Here is a 14962-nt window from a genome sequence, read left to right as displayed (position 1 = left end):
AACTTCTTCCTGAGTCTCTCCATCAGTATCCGACTCCAGTTTGAACACCGTTACTGTGAATTGTCATTTTGGCTGCGTGAGATTCTCCAGCTTTGTTGTTGCTGAGCAACCGAAGCGCAAGCTGTTAAAGCTCCACCCTCTTTTGGAAGCATGCAGGGATCAGCAGCTCATTTGCATTTAAAGGTCCCATTCTTCGTGATCCCATGTTTCAAACTTTAGTTAGTGTGTAATGTTGTTGTTAGAGTATAAATAAAATCTGTAAAATTTTAAAGCTCAAAGTTCAATGCCAAGCGAGATATTTTATTTAACAGAAGTCGCCTACATCGAACGGCCAGTTTGGACTACATCCCTCTACTTCCTTCTTTAATGACGTCACTAAAACAGTTTTTTGACTAACCTCCGCCCACAGGAATACACAAGAGTTGCGTTTGTAGAGTGTGTTTGTCGCCATGTCGTCGAAACGCTGTTATTTTCATCCCGCAGTCCAATCACCGGGTCTGATTCCGGCTCAAATTGATAGGGTAAAATGAAAGACATGTTTACAATAACACTGAGCGCATGCATCTCCACGTTATGGTAAGAGGCGTGACCTTTCCGGGCAAGATACGCTAAACTGCTGTCGAATCACAACACAGGAACCGCTGGCACAATCAGAACTCGTTACGTATTTCTGAAGGAGGGACTTCATAGAACAAGCGGTATACAGATAAGTAAATTATGTGAAAAATACTGTGTTTTTTTACACGCGAAACATGAACACATGTTATATTGCACACTATAAACACAATCAAAGTATCAAAAAACCACGAAAAACGGGACCTTTAAAGGGACACACACAAAAACGGCATGTTTTTGCTCACACCAAAATAGGGGCAAATTTGACAAGCTCTAATAAATGATCTGTGGGGTATTTTGAGCTGAAGTAAATATATGTAAACATGTCTATTCTTCTTCTACACTTTTTACTGGTAGCAAACAGCATTGCATTACCATGCACGCCCACTTCAGGATTGGAGTGTGGATCGCCTGTGACTGACTGTAATTGTCATGTGACAGCATGCACCAAACCGTTATGTCCATACCATTACCGTTTGGGACGAATACATGCACTGTTATGCCTACCTACTTCCTTTATTTGAGCAGCTTTGAATCTGGTTGAAAAAAAAAAAATGTTTTTGTTTTTTGCAAAAACAAAACTAGTATATCACCTGCTAAGCATGACATGTGTAAAGCTGCAACAGAATTATAAAACAATTAATGACCAGGTGTCCAAGTTTATGCTAGGATAAACAGATTTGCCAGATCATTTTGAGAAAAAAGGCTTGTTGCTTAGGAAACAAATCTGTTAGGCTGGTGACTTTTGTAAGTGCTATAAGAATATAATGAAAAAAAAAAAAAAAAAAAAAAAAAAAAACACATCACCTTGACAGTACAACAGCTATTAGAAACATTACTGATGGTGTTTGTGAAGACATGCATAAGACAGCAAATGGGAGTTTGGATATTGAATAGACCAGATCATTGCTCAGCAAATTGTGGGAAAAAATAGATTATGCACTTGGATGAATCTTATGTCAAACTCTTAGGTGGAGTTTAAGCATGAGTGGGTGTCAAGAGTGGTGATAAATGACCACATTCACTCACAGATTTGAAATGGATCCCATTTCTTTCTCTTTTTTTCTCTGCAAATATTTATTTATTTTTGCAATATTGTAAACAATATAAACTGATATCCACAGGAACCAAATGTTGAGCCATAATTTGAATGAAGAGTATTTAAGTCTTTTTTTTATTATTTGAGTAATCTTTAAATTGTGCACATAATGAGAATTCAGAATAAATGTTTTTGATAAAAAAATAGTCTTTTAAAACTAATTTAATAAAATTCATAACTTTTAAACAATGCAAGGAAAATGGCATGAATTAATCTAATGTAATACTTAATTTAAGCATATTTAAATAAATCTAAATTTAAACCATTTGTGTAGAAAATACTTTTGCAGTGAATATTTTGGGTGTATCAGGAAAGGAAAACAAAGACTAATCAATCTGATTCAATCTGACAACATTTTAGGCTGAACAGATTATTGATCCAAAAAAATACACTTAAAGGTGCCCTAGAATCAAAAATTGAATTTATCTGGGCATAGTTAAATAACAAGAGTTCAGTACATGGAAAAGACATACAATGAGTTTCAAACCTCATTGCTTCCTCCTTCTTATATAAATCTCATTTGTTTAAAAGACTTCCGGAAAACACGCGGATCTCAACATAACACCGACTGTTACGTAACAGTTGGGATCATTAATATGTATGACCCCAATATTTGCATATATGCCAGCCCATTTTCAAGGCATTAGACAAGGAAAGGCTGTATTAACGTCTGGATCTGTGCACAGACAAGGTAAGCCAGCAAGAACAACAGCGAAAAATGGCAGATGGAGCAATAATAACTGACATGATCCATGATAGCATGATATTTTTAGTGATATTTGTAAATTGTCTTTCTAAATGTTTCATTAGCATGTTGCTAATGTATTGTTAAATGTGGTTAAAGTTACCATCGTTTCTTACTGTATTCACGGAGACAAGAGCCGTCGTTATTTTCATTTTTAAACGTGCAGTCTGTATAATTCATAAACATAACTTCATTCTTTATAAATCTCTCCAACAGTGTGTAATGTTAGCTTTAGCCACAGAGCATAGCCTCAAACTCATACAGAATCAAACATAAACATCAAAATAAATACTTTACTCACATAATTCGAAGCATGCATACAGCATGCATGACGAACATCTTGTAAAGATCCATTTGAGGGTTATATTTGCTGTGTGAACTTTGTAAATGCGCTGTAATATAGTCGAGAGCTCCTGTGGCAGGGAGCACGCGATTTAAAGGGGCGGCGCTGCCAAAATCAGGGTATAGTTAATGATGCCCCAAAATAGGCAGTTTAAAAAATTAATTAAAAAAAATCTATGGGGTATTTTGAGCTGAAACTTCACAGACACATTCAGGAGACACCTTAGACTTCTATTACATCTTGTGAAAAAGCATTCTTGGGCACCTTTAAACTCACAAACATTAAACTCAAAATGAACCCTGTGGTTTTGAAAAAGAAGACTAGCGAAAAAGTAAATTCAAAGAACTGAGCACCTGTTGACTATGTACATTTGAAAGCAAAGATGCCTGCAGGAGGATTATGATCTTCAAAAAATAGCATGTGAATTCACTGTGCAAATGGCACCAAATGCAGGCTGCATTCCAGTGAGAGAAAGGCTCTGATTTTATGCTTCTACTTACATAATTTTATATAAACATCTCAATCCACTATCTGAAATGTCTTCTCTCCATTCAAGGCTCCACTGAGATGCATGTTTAATTGGGTTGGGGTGGAGGATTTGTTCCGAGGCCTGTCCTCACAAGCTTTCATATGTCACTTTAAGCCTGCATAACCCAGAGCTGCTCGGGGCAAAACAAAAGACCACATTGCACACTGTCCTACTGTCCTCTAAAAATGTTTAAGATTATCTCAGTGTCCCGAGAGAGAGAGAGAGAGAGAGAGAGAGAGAGAGAGAGAGAGATGTTTTTCAATGAACATGACATAAAACATAAAAACTACTTACTGCTAACAAATATATATATTTTGTCATGAAGGTTCGGGTGGCTACTCATTTTCAAGACTGATGGACTGCCTCTTTTTCCATTATTCTTGAGAAAATTATCTAAGGTCTCCAGACTGGGTATATTCATTCAATTTGAAATTATACTTAATGAAAAAGTCCATCAAGATTTCAATTACATCCTTTGTTCCTTTTTATCTATTCAAACATCCAGACACACAGTAGGATGTATTATATTAGGGTAACCAACTATGAGTAATAACTGTGTCAATGTGATAATAACAGTAAAGGTAATGCATTATGGGTAAATCAAGTGACCTTATACTATTCTTGAGCTGCTTTAAAGAGCACTGCAGACCATTTATTTTTTAGCTCTCAAGTGGGAATGAACTGTCTGAATAGTCTTTCCCAAAAAAGCTGGAACAACCCCTTACATTTGGCCCATTCCAAATCGTCAAGTTTGCAACTCTCCAATAATAACAAATACAAATAGAAAAAGCATGAAAATGCAAACGCATGGCAACACTAGTCAAAGTATATGTGTTACATACAATAAATCCATTAAACAGGTATCTGGTTAACGACCCGTGCTCTCAAGACAGAAGTGAGAACCCATTAGCTCCATTCCAGATTAAGCACTTAGTCAGTTCATTCATACTTTATGGATGAATAGCCAATACTTGGTGTGCTTTTTTTTTTTTCTTTGCTTGGTTTAAAGAAAGAAAGAAAGAAAGCAAGAAAGAAAGCAAGAAAGAAAGCAATGGTCTTCTATTTTTAATTATGGATGTGTGGCTATTATTACAATTATGGTGCATCTATGTAAACAGATTTAAGCCATCTTCAAGCCTTCTATCGACACATTTCTGCATTGACTGCGTTCTGCAAGTGGACATCACTTCCATTTAGCACAGCTAGGAGCCTAATTTTTGCAGCAGTCAGATTCTTAAGTCAATTTCATTCAAGGCCTTGTGGCTGTAATTACTATATTCTTTCCTATTACGGAGGTAGTGTGAGATAGTGCCACCAACAGCCCCATAAATCACATGACATCCATCCCTGAGGTTAGACCTTACAGTGTATAATCTGCGCTATCTCCCATAGACACTTAACGGCTCTCTCTAATGGTAATAGTTACATCTGTGCGAGAAAACTCAAAAACTCATGTGATTTGTCATAATCACAGGCCTTCAACTATAGCATCAAATTGTACAATTTCTCAAATATAATTCATTAAATATATGCATATGCAATTACAGGACATGCTTTATTTCAAATAACTGCAGATTTGGTTACAAATGGCATCATAACTGGCATTGTCAGCAGTCCGTGGCATGTGATGATAAATACATTTGGCTGCATGATCAGAGTATGTTTTAGGCTTAATATAAAGGGATCTGACATCCCAATACTTTCAGAGCGAAGTTAAACCAGACCCTCGAGCCATAGCAATGACTTAAAATGAGCAGATTTGACAGGGCCCCATTATCCGATCTCTTAATCTGGCATCTGTGTTACACAATGTCAGAGAGCATTTATCCCTGAAGCAAATCAAAAATTTAAAAACTAAACTTGTTTTCATTACGAAATCAGTGGCAGGACTTATAATTACCATCTTGTATAATTGCCATTTCCAGTTCTGTTTTAAGAAAGAGGTAAAGCACGGTAAATCTTTGAAAGGGAATTAATTAAAGAATCATGTCACAGTTACTTCCAGTCCATGAATTTGTATGGCTGAACAGCATTCCAGCAGTGTTGATATACAGACTAACTAACAGGGACTTTTCAATGTTTGTTTCACTGCTTTTCTGTGTTTGTGTTCCTCACAAAATTTCAGTTCTTTCATTAGTGGTGGAAATTTTGGTAAAACTTTACAATATAATATCCCATTAGTTAACACATTAATGTTTTGCATTAATGCATTAGTTCATGTATAGTTCATGTATTAACTATCATTAACAAACAATGAGATACACACACACACACACACACACACACACACACACACACACTCTAATGCAATGTAAAATGATTTGTCAAACAGCATAATGAAGTCAGTTGGGAAGAGAAGTGATATGATCTGCGAAAACCCATCACATGGTGAAATTTTACCTATCACAGGTTTCAATACCACATAAAAGCTGGATTCAAGCCCTTTCCAAATCTGTTTTTACTTCTTTTATAGCTTATCCAAACATAAATGGATGTAATTCAAGAATGCTTTGGAATATAGACCTAAGGTTGGACTTGTTTAAAAGAAGACACTAGTCAGATTATTGTAGAAGTGAAATAAATTATGAAAGTGAAATAAAAAAAAGTTATAGAAGTTTATCAAATTTTAAAATAAAATTGTTATATAAAAAATATTGATATAAAAATATAATATAAACATATTGTATAATAATATATTACAAACCATGTTTTACTCTTAAACTGCAAGAAAATAAAAAGCTAAAAATGTCAACATTCCAAATTTTAGGTTGAAATATTTCAAAAATTAGCTTTCAGTAACATTTTGTTTCGGCGCAGTACCAAACTTTTTCACTAGGTGACACCCAAGCTCCATATCTGACCATTTAAGGGTTCCTCCATTTATTTGAGTGATCTGAACCATATATTTCCATATTTTCATAGATTTTATGAAGTAGACATCCTATTCAGAAGTAGTATGGGCAGTTTGGCAGTATTTGATTTGAATTCAACCTCTAATAAACACAACATGTGTGTTCATTAAAGCTCCATTGTTTTCTTGTGCTCCACCTTCTCACGATAACATTGTATTAGAAAAAAAAATCTTTGGCTGCCATAGTTTATGCAGGACTGGTGGGAAATTTGCATTAATACACCTTCATTCTACATGTTATGTGGTTTATTTTGATATGTGAACTGTGAACTGTGCTGTCTTTGTGGTGTTAAGAGAGGGAAAGCTATGGCCGTTTTTTTTTTTTTTTTTTTTTTTTTTTTTTAACCTCCACTGTGTTCTTAACAGTAACCTTAGATGTTATAGAATGATAATTTAATGAAAACCCAATTTTGACAAAAAAATGTCATTCAACCTATTTTTTGCATTTAGTAAAAACGTTCCATCACGGCATCCAATGGGTTTTCCCAGATCGCATCATATACATATATATATATATATATATATATATATATATATATATATATATATATATATATATATGAGTAAATTAAATTATTGATTCAATCGATTCTTAAAAATAAGGAACAAAATAAGTGAGTGATTCAACCTATTTGTTTAAAACTGATTCATTCAGGAATGAAACAAGTAAGTGAATCATTGAATCATTCATCCAGACAATTCTTTCAAAAACACTGATTCATTCAGAAACCATACAAGTTGTCTGTATGATTGAGTCATTAAATTACTGATTTCATCAGAAACTAAACCCCACAGTGGTTCTGCATTGGATGTGTTTGGAACTATTTTCATTGGCGAAGCAAAAATTGGCAAATAACTGGCAAATAACATAAATGGTTGTAATTCAAGAATGCTTTGGAATATAGACCTAAGGTTGGACTTGTTTAAAAGAAGACACTAGTCAGATTATTGTAGAAGTGAAATAAATTTTGAAAGTGAAATAAAAAAAAAGTTATAGAAGTTTATCAAAATTTTTAAATAAAATTGTTATATAAAAAATATTTATATAAAAATATAATATAAACATATTTTATAATAATATATTACAAACCATGTTTTACTCTTAAACTGCAAGAAAATAAAAAGCTAAAAATGTCAACATTCCAAATTTTAGGTTGAAATATTTTAAAAATTTGGTGCCCTAGAACTTTTTTTTAAAAGATGTAATATAAGTCTAAGGTGTCCCCTGAATGTGTCTGTGAAGTTTCAGCTCAAAATACCCCATAGATTTTTTAAAATTCATTTTTTAACTGCCTATTTTGGGGCATCATTAGAAATGAGCCGATTCAGGGTACGCGGCCCCTTTAAATCTGGTGCTCCACGCCCCAAGAGCTTGCGCTTGCCTTAAACAGCATAAACAAAGTTTACACAGCTAATATAACCCTCAAAATGGATCTTTACAAAGTGTTCGTCATGCAGCATGTCTAATCGTGTAAGTACAGTATTTATTTGAATGTTTACATTTGGTTATGAATGAGTTTGATAGTGCTCCGTGGCTAATGGCTAATTCTACACTGTTGGATTGATTTATAAAGAATGAAGTTGTGTTTATGAATTATACAGACTGCAAGTGTTTAAAAATGAAAATAGCGACGGCTCTTGTCTCCGTGAATACAGTAAGAAACGATGGTAACTTTAACCACATTTAACAATAGTACATTAGCAACATGCTAACGAAACATTTAGAAAGACAATTTACAAATATCACTAAAAATATCATGTTATCATGGATCATGTCAGTTATTATTGCTCCATCTGCCATTTTTCGCTATTGTCCTTGCTTGCTTACCTAGTCTGATGTTTCAGCTGTGCACATGATTCAACCTATTTGTTTAAAACTGATTCATTCAGGAATGAAACAATTAAGTGAATCATTGAATCATTCATCCAGACAATTCTTTCAAAAACACTGATTCATTCAGAAACCATACAAGTTGTCTGTATGATTGAGTCATTAAATTACTGATTTCATCAGAAACTAAACCCCTCAGCGGTTCTGCATTGGATGTGTTTGGAACTATTTTCATTGGCGAAGCAAAAATTGGCAAATAACTCTCAATATTGTCTAAAATGTAAGTTACTCAATATTAACCTTTTGTTTATTGAATTGTTGGCATGATATTCCATGCTGAGCACAGATGTAGCTTGTGTAATAGTTATTCCTCAATTGTAAACATGCTCTCATTTGACTATTCTATACATGATAGCTACTCTTATCGTCACTAAATGTGATAAAGTCCACACAGTGTGAAAGGCAACAGCAAGACAGTGCGCAGGGTCAAAGTGTTGACATAGACACAGAATTCATCACAGCGGGTAATGGTCCGTTAGACAGTGGGCTAGTCAGAGGCTACTAGCTTATTGACATTCAGGGGGCCACACGGTGCTACGACATACTGGCGGGCTTCTATACTGCTGTGACAAAACACAGGCTCTGCTGAGACAATCAAAACAGTGTGTGTTACACCTCAATGAAATGGAGAAAAGCCTAGCAGTGGAAAACATGATAGCCTCTCATTTCCTGCTATGCCCAGCTTGTATATTTGAGCACATCAGTGTGTGTATATATGAGCGTGATTGAAAAGACACGATTTTTATCATGGAATGTTCACAAACAAATAAACATTTTTATCCTGATATGGAGCTTTCATTTCAGCCTCGGCCACAGTGTATATGCCCCGGTAGATTATCTGCTACCTTGTAACGCCTCAGTCTGTTGCCTGGATTCTCCCTCACCACATTTACTGTCATTTTGGCTCGACTCCAATAAATGAACACTGTTCCATAGCCAGAAGATAAGAATAAGAGTCTGTCTGCAGTTAAAGAATGTAAAATCCAGTTTCATTTGCCTCTTTGAGAGAAACTGAATAGCATCATTAAGCATTTATTGCATAGCATATGGAGACAAATCAAGGATACATTTCAGGAGGATGTAAGTATAAGCTATAATTCAGTAGCTGACAAAGGTGATGTGTCTGTTGTTACAGGGAGAAACATTACATTTTTAATGCATGTAAAATTAATAGTCAAATAGCAGTACTTGGGAAGAGAAGGTATAATTGTAACACTTTTTGATTTTAATTTATTTTAATATATTATATATTAGGGCTATTATATAGGGAATTTAACGCGTTAATTAGATAAAAAAAAAAAAAAAAAAGCGTTAAAATTTTTAATGCATTTAACGCACTTGCCCTGTCCCCAGGTCATCTGACATTTCATACAGTTGACTGATGATGAATATGACACAGGGCAACAACTCTGCGTGATATAGCCTAAGAGATTGCAGTTAGAATGTCCATAAAATTCAAGATATGAAAGGCAAAAGGTGATCGATCTGAACTCTTATGTGTACAACAACACTGTTAAGAAGTTTATGATAGGCTATAGTTAACAATTTTGTGAATATTTGAAATAAAAAAGGAAAAACAAAATAAGAGAGATACATCTGGCATACAGTGCTATTGTGCCTGCATGACACGTCGCCGCCCACATTAATGACACATGTGCACATATTGTGAATTAATTTAATAAACTTAGTAACCTAGTTTTCTTGGTAACCTTTAGTAAATTAACTTCTCTAAGAAAATGATTCATAAAACATCAGTTGAACATGTTTATTTTCAAGTTATAAACAATATTCGCAATGACCAGGGCAAAAAAATTCAAATTTATTGGCAGTAAAAGTATCAAAACCATAACAAACAAAGAAAACAAAAACAAAGCAACAAATGAACATACAAAACTCAAATCAGGACTGGTGAGCTAACTAATCTAAGCTACAACTTAGAGTTAAACTTTCCTCACTCCCGAGGAAAAAAAATAACAAACACAAAAGAATCTTCTGGGTCAGCTTACTTACCTATGCTTTCCCACTATTCTAATATAGCTAAACAAACAGATTTCACCATCCTGTACAAAAAAAACAAAAACAAAAAAACAAAGAGAAACACAAACTCCAAAACCACCAACAACATGTTTCTTAAAGTAGGCCGAAATGGAGTGCCACCAGCAGCTCTTAAATAGGCAGAAGCCACAGTGTTGGAGATAATCAGGCTCCGCCCCCATCCAATAGGTTGTTTGCAATCACGTGGTTCTGGTGACGCGCGAAATACCGGTGGAGGGCAAGCAATGAAAATTAGAATGGAAGAGATGGAGAAAAGTCCTTTCTGTGCTGGTTTAGAAAGGTATAAACAGAAAATCAAAATATATGTTGGGCGTGATCTTTATGTTATGAAGATGAGCAACTTTTCCACTGAATTGAAAGACTTTCCTGCCATCGAGGAGGTAGATATAGAGAATGTGAAGCTGCCGTCACGTCGTGTTCAGTTCTAGTCTGGGTTTGTTTATATCGCGCTGCCTTTCTACTAGTGAAGTTAGGGCAGTATTTTGATTTTCTGTCGCGCTTGTGAAAAATATCGCCATTGTAGGTCATTTATGCTGAATCGAGAATTGCAACAGGAGCTCACATCATCGTTTAAAAAAAAAAAAAACTGGACAGTATAATACAATTGTTGCCTTTTATATGTGTAAAAACACAGTAAGGGAAGCAGGTTGAGGAGGTGACGGGGAGACGTCGTATATCAAATCTAATAATGTCACTGATTTAACCCACTCCCTATCTATCACTCAATAAAATAAACACATAGCTGAGTGTTTTTGAAAGTGTTGTCTTTGTTGTTGAATCGACTTCTGTCAGCTTGTTAAACATTTATTTATTTGGACATTTTCTACCATATGATGGCTAAAGCAGCAGCGCGTGACACTGTTCTCATGGTAACCAGATCAACATTGTGAACGGAATTCTACAAAACTGAAGTGAAAACATCAAATTATCATTAAATGGGATAAAATAACTTCTCTTCCCTACAAATGATACCATGAAGAATGTGGATATTTAACCAAGTCAAAAACAAAATAAGGTAAGCAGGTATCCATATTCATTTCAGTATCAGCAGACGCAAAACGCTACTAAAGGCGACAACTTTTAAAGTTAACAAAACGATATAAGTTATAAAAAACTATATAAGTTATGTAAACGCTATAAACACCTTCTGGGTTCTCGATTTTATTGAGTTGAGCAACCATAAACGACGCAAAACATACGAATTTTGAGTTTTTGATAGGATTCCTATATAGAAAAATCACTCCCTGCCCTCCAGACTCATTCGCGCTGCTGCTGTGACGTCATGTGCAAACAACCTATTGGCAATTATGCTCAGAGAGGAAAAAACAAAAGAAAGAGCAGGGGCTCGTAACATTCATATTTCCATATTGATAAAAATAAATAAATAAAGATATAGCGTAGTTCACCCAAAAATTCATCATTTACTCAACTTCATGGTCCAAACGTTTGTGTAATAAATTCTATGTTGAATCAAATAAAATATTTATTTCTGAATGTACTTTTTATAATGTCCATTTGATGCTTTCCACAATAATGATTCAAATTGTCTTTTGGGGGTAATTTCTCATCCAAATTTGATGATCAAATCAGTCTAAAACAGCACACAAATTAAAGGGATAGTTCACCAAAAAATGAAAATTTGATGTTTATCTGCTATATGACTTATCCGCATCCAAGAACACAAATGATGATTTTTATTGATGTCCTAAGACACAAAATGATCGTTTTGTGCGAGAAACCGAACTGATTGTTACTCTAACTGTTCATTAATTTGGGAAGTGGTAGAGGCTTAGTTATTTGAGCTATTACAGATGTTACATTGCGTGTTACAGTTATCCAGGCTCTCCAGTAAGATTTGACATATATTTTAAGTTATAAATGGCTAAATGTCTTCACATAAATTTATATTAAAACTTAAAAATAAATATATTATATTATACATACATTTATCAACATAACATTAAATGTTATGAACAAATGAGAGCATGAATGAACTTATGAATGAATGACAACAGAGTAGTTGACAGCTTGTTTTTTTAATTTGATCATGCTTGTGTTTATCTTGAATAATTTTTTTCTTCCTAAGTATCCTCAGACATTGATTGAATGTCAATGTTGAAAGAAAATGCCTTCATGTGTTTATGGCCGCTGCTCTCCTGAGGTTTTATAATGAGACGGGAGACCGCACATCTCATATCTTTTGAATTTGGGGATAAGTGTCACATTGAAATTCTACACTTTGGCATTAGTTAAACATGATGGATGGATGCGGCAACTTGTAATTTATTTTCATGGCCAGGGCAACAGCTCTGAGAGACGAGATCACTAAAAAGGAAGCATTAATCTGGACACTGTCACTCTGGTGGCCATTTGAGGTACAAGGTCAGAATTGAAGTTTATTCAAAAAAAAAAAAAAAAAAAAAAGGCCATAATAAAAGGCAGGTTGACATGTTTTAGAAATTTTAAGTCTTAATATACTAGTGAATTTCTTACTAACAAAAGATGTGTGGGCATGTTTCTAAAGGGTTTTCAATTCATTTTCACTTATATGAACCGTTAATGTAATTTAGTTAAGATATATATAACAGAACTGTAAGGTACAGTACTTAGTAAACCTAATCCATTCATTCAAGAAATCAATTCATTCATTGCAACAGCTGGAAGATAATTCAAAACCAGTGAGCAATGAAATCCCTTCTGGAGAGGCAAATACAGCAGTGTTTGGACCTGCGCTTCCAGGGGAGGAAAGTGACTCAACCCCTGCTGGAGTATTACTGGTTGCCGCTTACATTCAAAGTCAACATAAAGGGAGATTGCATTCAGTGCTGGATGTTCTGTTAGCAGCCGTGACAAGTTTTATCCTACATAAGCTTCTTTATCCTCTATTACCCATCCTCCTTTGGAAATGAACTCAAGGAATGCCCATTGCAATGTTGCAAATGGTTACTGCACTAATGAACATTCTCTGTGGATACGACTCGGTACACAAGCGCATACCAGCAGGTCTATTAAACCAGAACACAGTAACTACTACAAGTATAGCAACAAGCTGTTGCAAAATTACATTTAAATGTTGTTGTTTTTCCTTTTTTTACCAAATTGGTCTCAGAGAGAACACTTTTAATCTTCTCAACCATTGGCATTCTTCTAAATTCTGCTGTAAAATCATCTGATGTTAATACTTAAAAAAGAACATGTATTGTTTTATCTAGAGTTATATAAGGCCGAACCCAAGATCTTTAAACATATGCATGTAAGACTGTCTAATTGCACAATGCCTCGCTACAAGAGGCACTTACCATGCTTTTAACGCAATAAATGTGAAAGCACAAAGGATTGTAGTACAACAACTCTAGCACTCTGCTAACTTCAATCCAACACCCATTACATTTCTTTTAATTGTAATCTTTTTTTTTTTTCTTTAGAGGTATTTAAGGAATAGTTTGTATATTCTGTCATCAGTTACTTTTTCTTAAGCCGTTCTGAACCTGTATGATTTTCTTTCTCCTGTGAAACATAAAAGAAGTTTAACCAAATGTGGATGTTCTCTCTTTCATATCAAGCTCCAAAAATGACAAAAGCACCATAAATATAGTCCTTATGATTTGATATTTGACGGAGAGAATTTTGTTTCATTTTTGAAACTTGACAGTCTCTGGTCACCGAAAGGAAATCTGTTTGTATTTGCAACATAGAAAATCACACAGGTTTGGAACAACATTATGATGACAGATTGTCCAATTGTGGCTAAAATATACCTTTTAGACTATGTAGAATTATCAAAGTGACTGGTAATACTCTGTATTTAAGAGGAAGCATCGCTTCTGACTGGGTAATATCTCAAAAAACTGAAATATCCTGTTTATTTTGAGCTTAAACCTTGGATAGTGTTGATGCAGACACCCATTTTGCTGACAGTGATGGATTCTAATGTCAGCTGCACTGACAGGGAGCGAAAGAGGACTTTATTTCTGTACAGCTAGCTTGTTTTCCAAGGGTAATACTCTTGATCAAAGTGAAAGGGTGGTCTGTTGTTATGCTCTAAACTTTATCTTGCTAGTGGACTCACTTCCCAACAGGAAGCTATGGATGAATTAATATTATTTTTTATAAGTGGGATCTTATAGGAAGATGTCTCTTTATGTGTTTACAACAGATGTATTTGCTTTCAGATTAAAGATTCAGTTGCTTTTTGTCTTATTTGAGGCAGAGAAAAAAATATTGCTAATATATCTTGAAAATATATGTGCATTTTAATATGTAAGAGATCATTTAGCTGGCCATAACCGCCAAATAGTCTGACAGGGTGATCATGACCCCTGTGCAAAGCTGAAGGGGATTATTAGGTACTTATTAAACTGCTATTTAAAATAAATATATAAACAAACATTAAATATATATATATTTGAATAGTAATTAGTATGATCTTTTATATAAATGATCATAGATTATCTTTAAGCTTCTAATAAGAAAAATAAGCAATTGCAGTGTAAAGGGTAATTGGCAACAACATTCATTTAAAAACTGCATGCACTTTGTGGAATTGGTTGTTATGGTGGAGTTTCAGCTCTGCGTGACTGTGGATGAATATGGTTCTTTCTCAAAACTAAAAAAAAAAAAAAAAAAGACTTTAGAGAGATTATCCTACTGCTCATAAAACATCCACTAGGCTATCTGGCTTGATAACCAGTTTAGATGGAAAGGATCTGAGCTGACTAGCTGGAGACGCTACTGTAGATGACACGATGAAAACAATTTCCAGCACAACACAACC

The sequence above is a fragment of the Megalobrama amblycephala genome, linkage group LG17 (genome assembly GCF_018812025.1).
Source record: "Megalobrama amblycephala isolate DHTTF-2021 linkage group LG17, ASM1881202v1, whole genome shotgun sequence".
Lineage (NCBI taxonomy): Eukaryota > Metazoa > Chordata > Actinopteri > Cypriniformes > Xenocyprididae > Megalobrama > Megalobrama amblycephala.
This window is presented reverse-complemented; position numbering follows the sequence as displayed.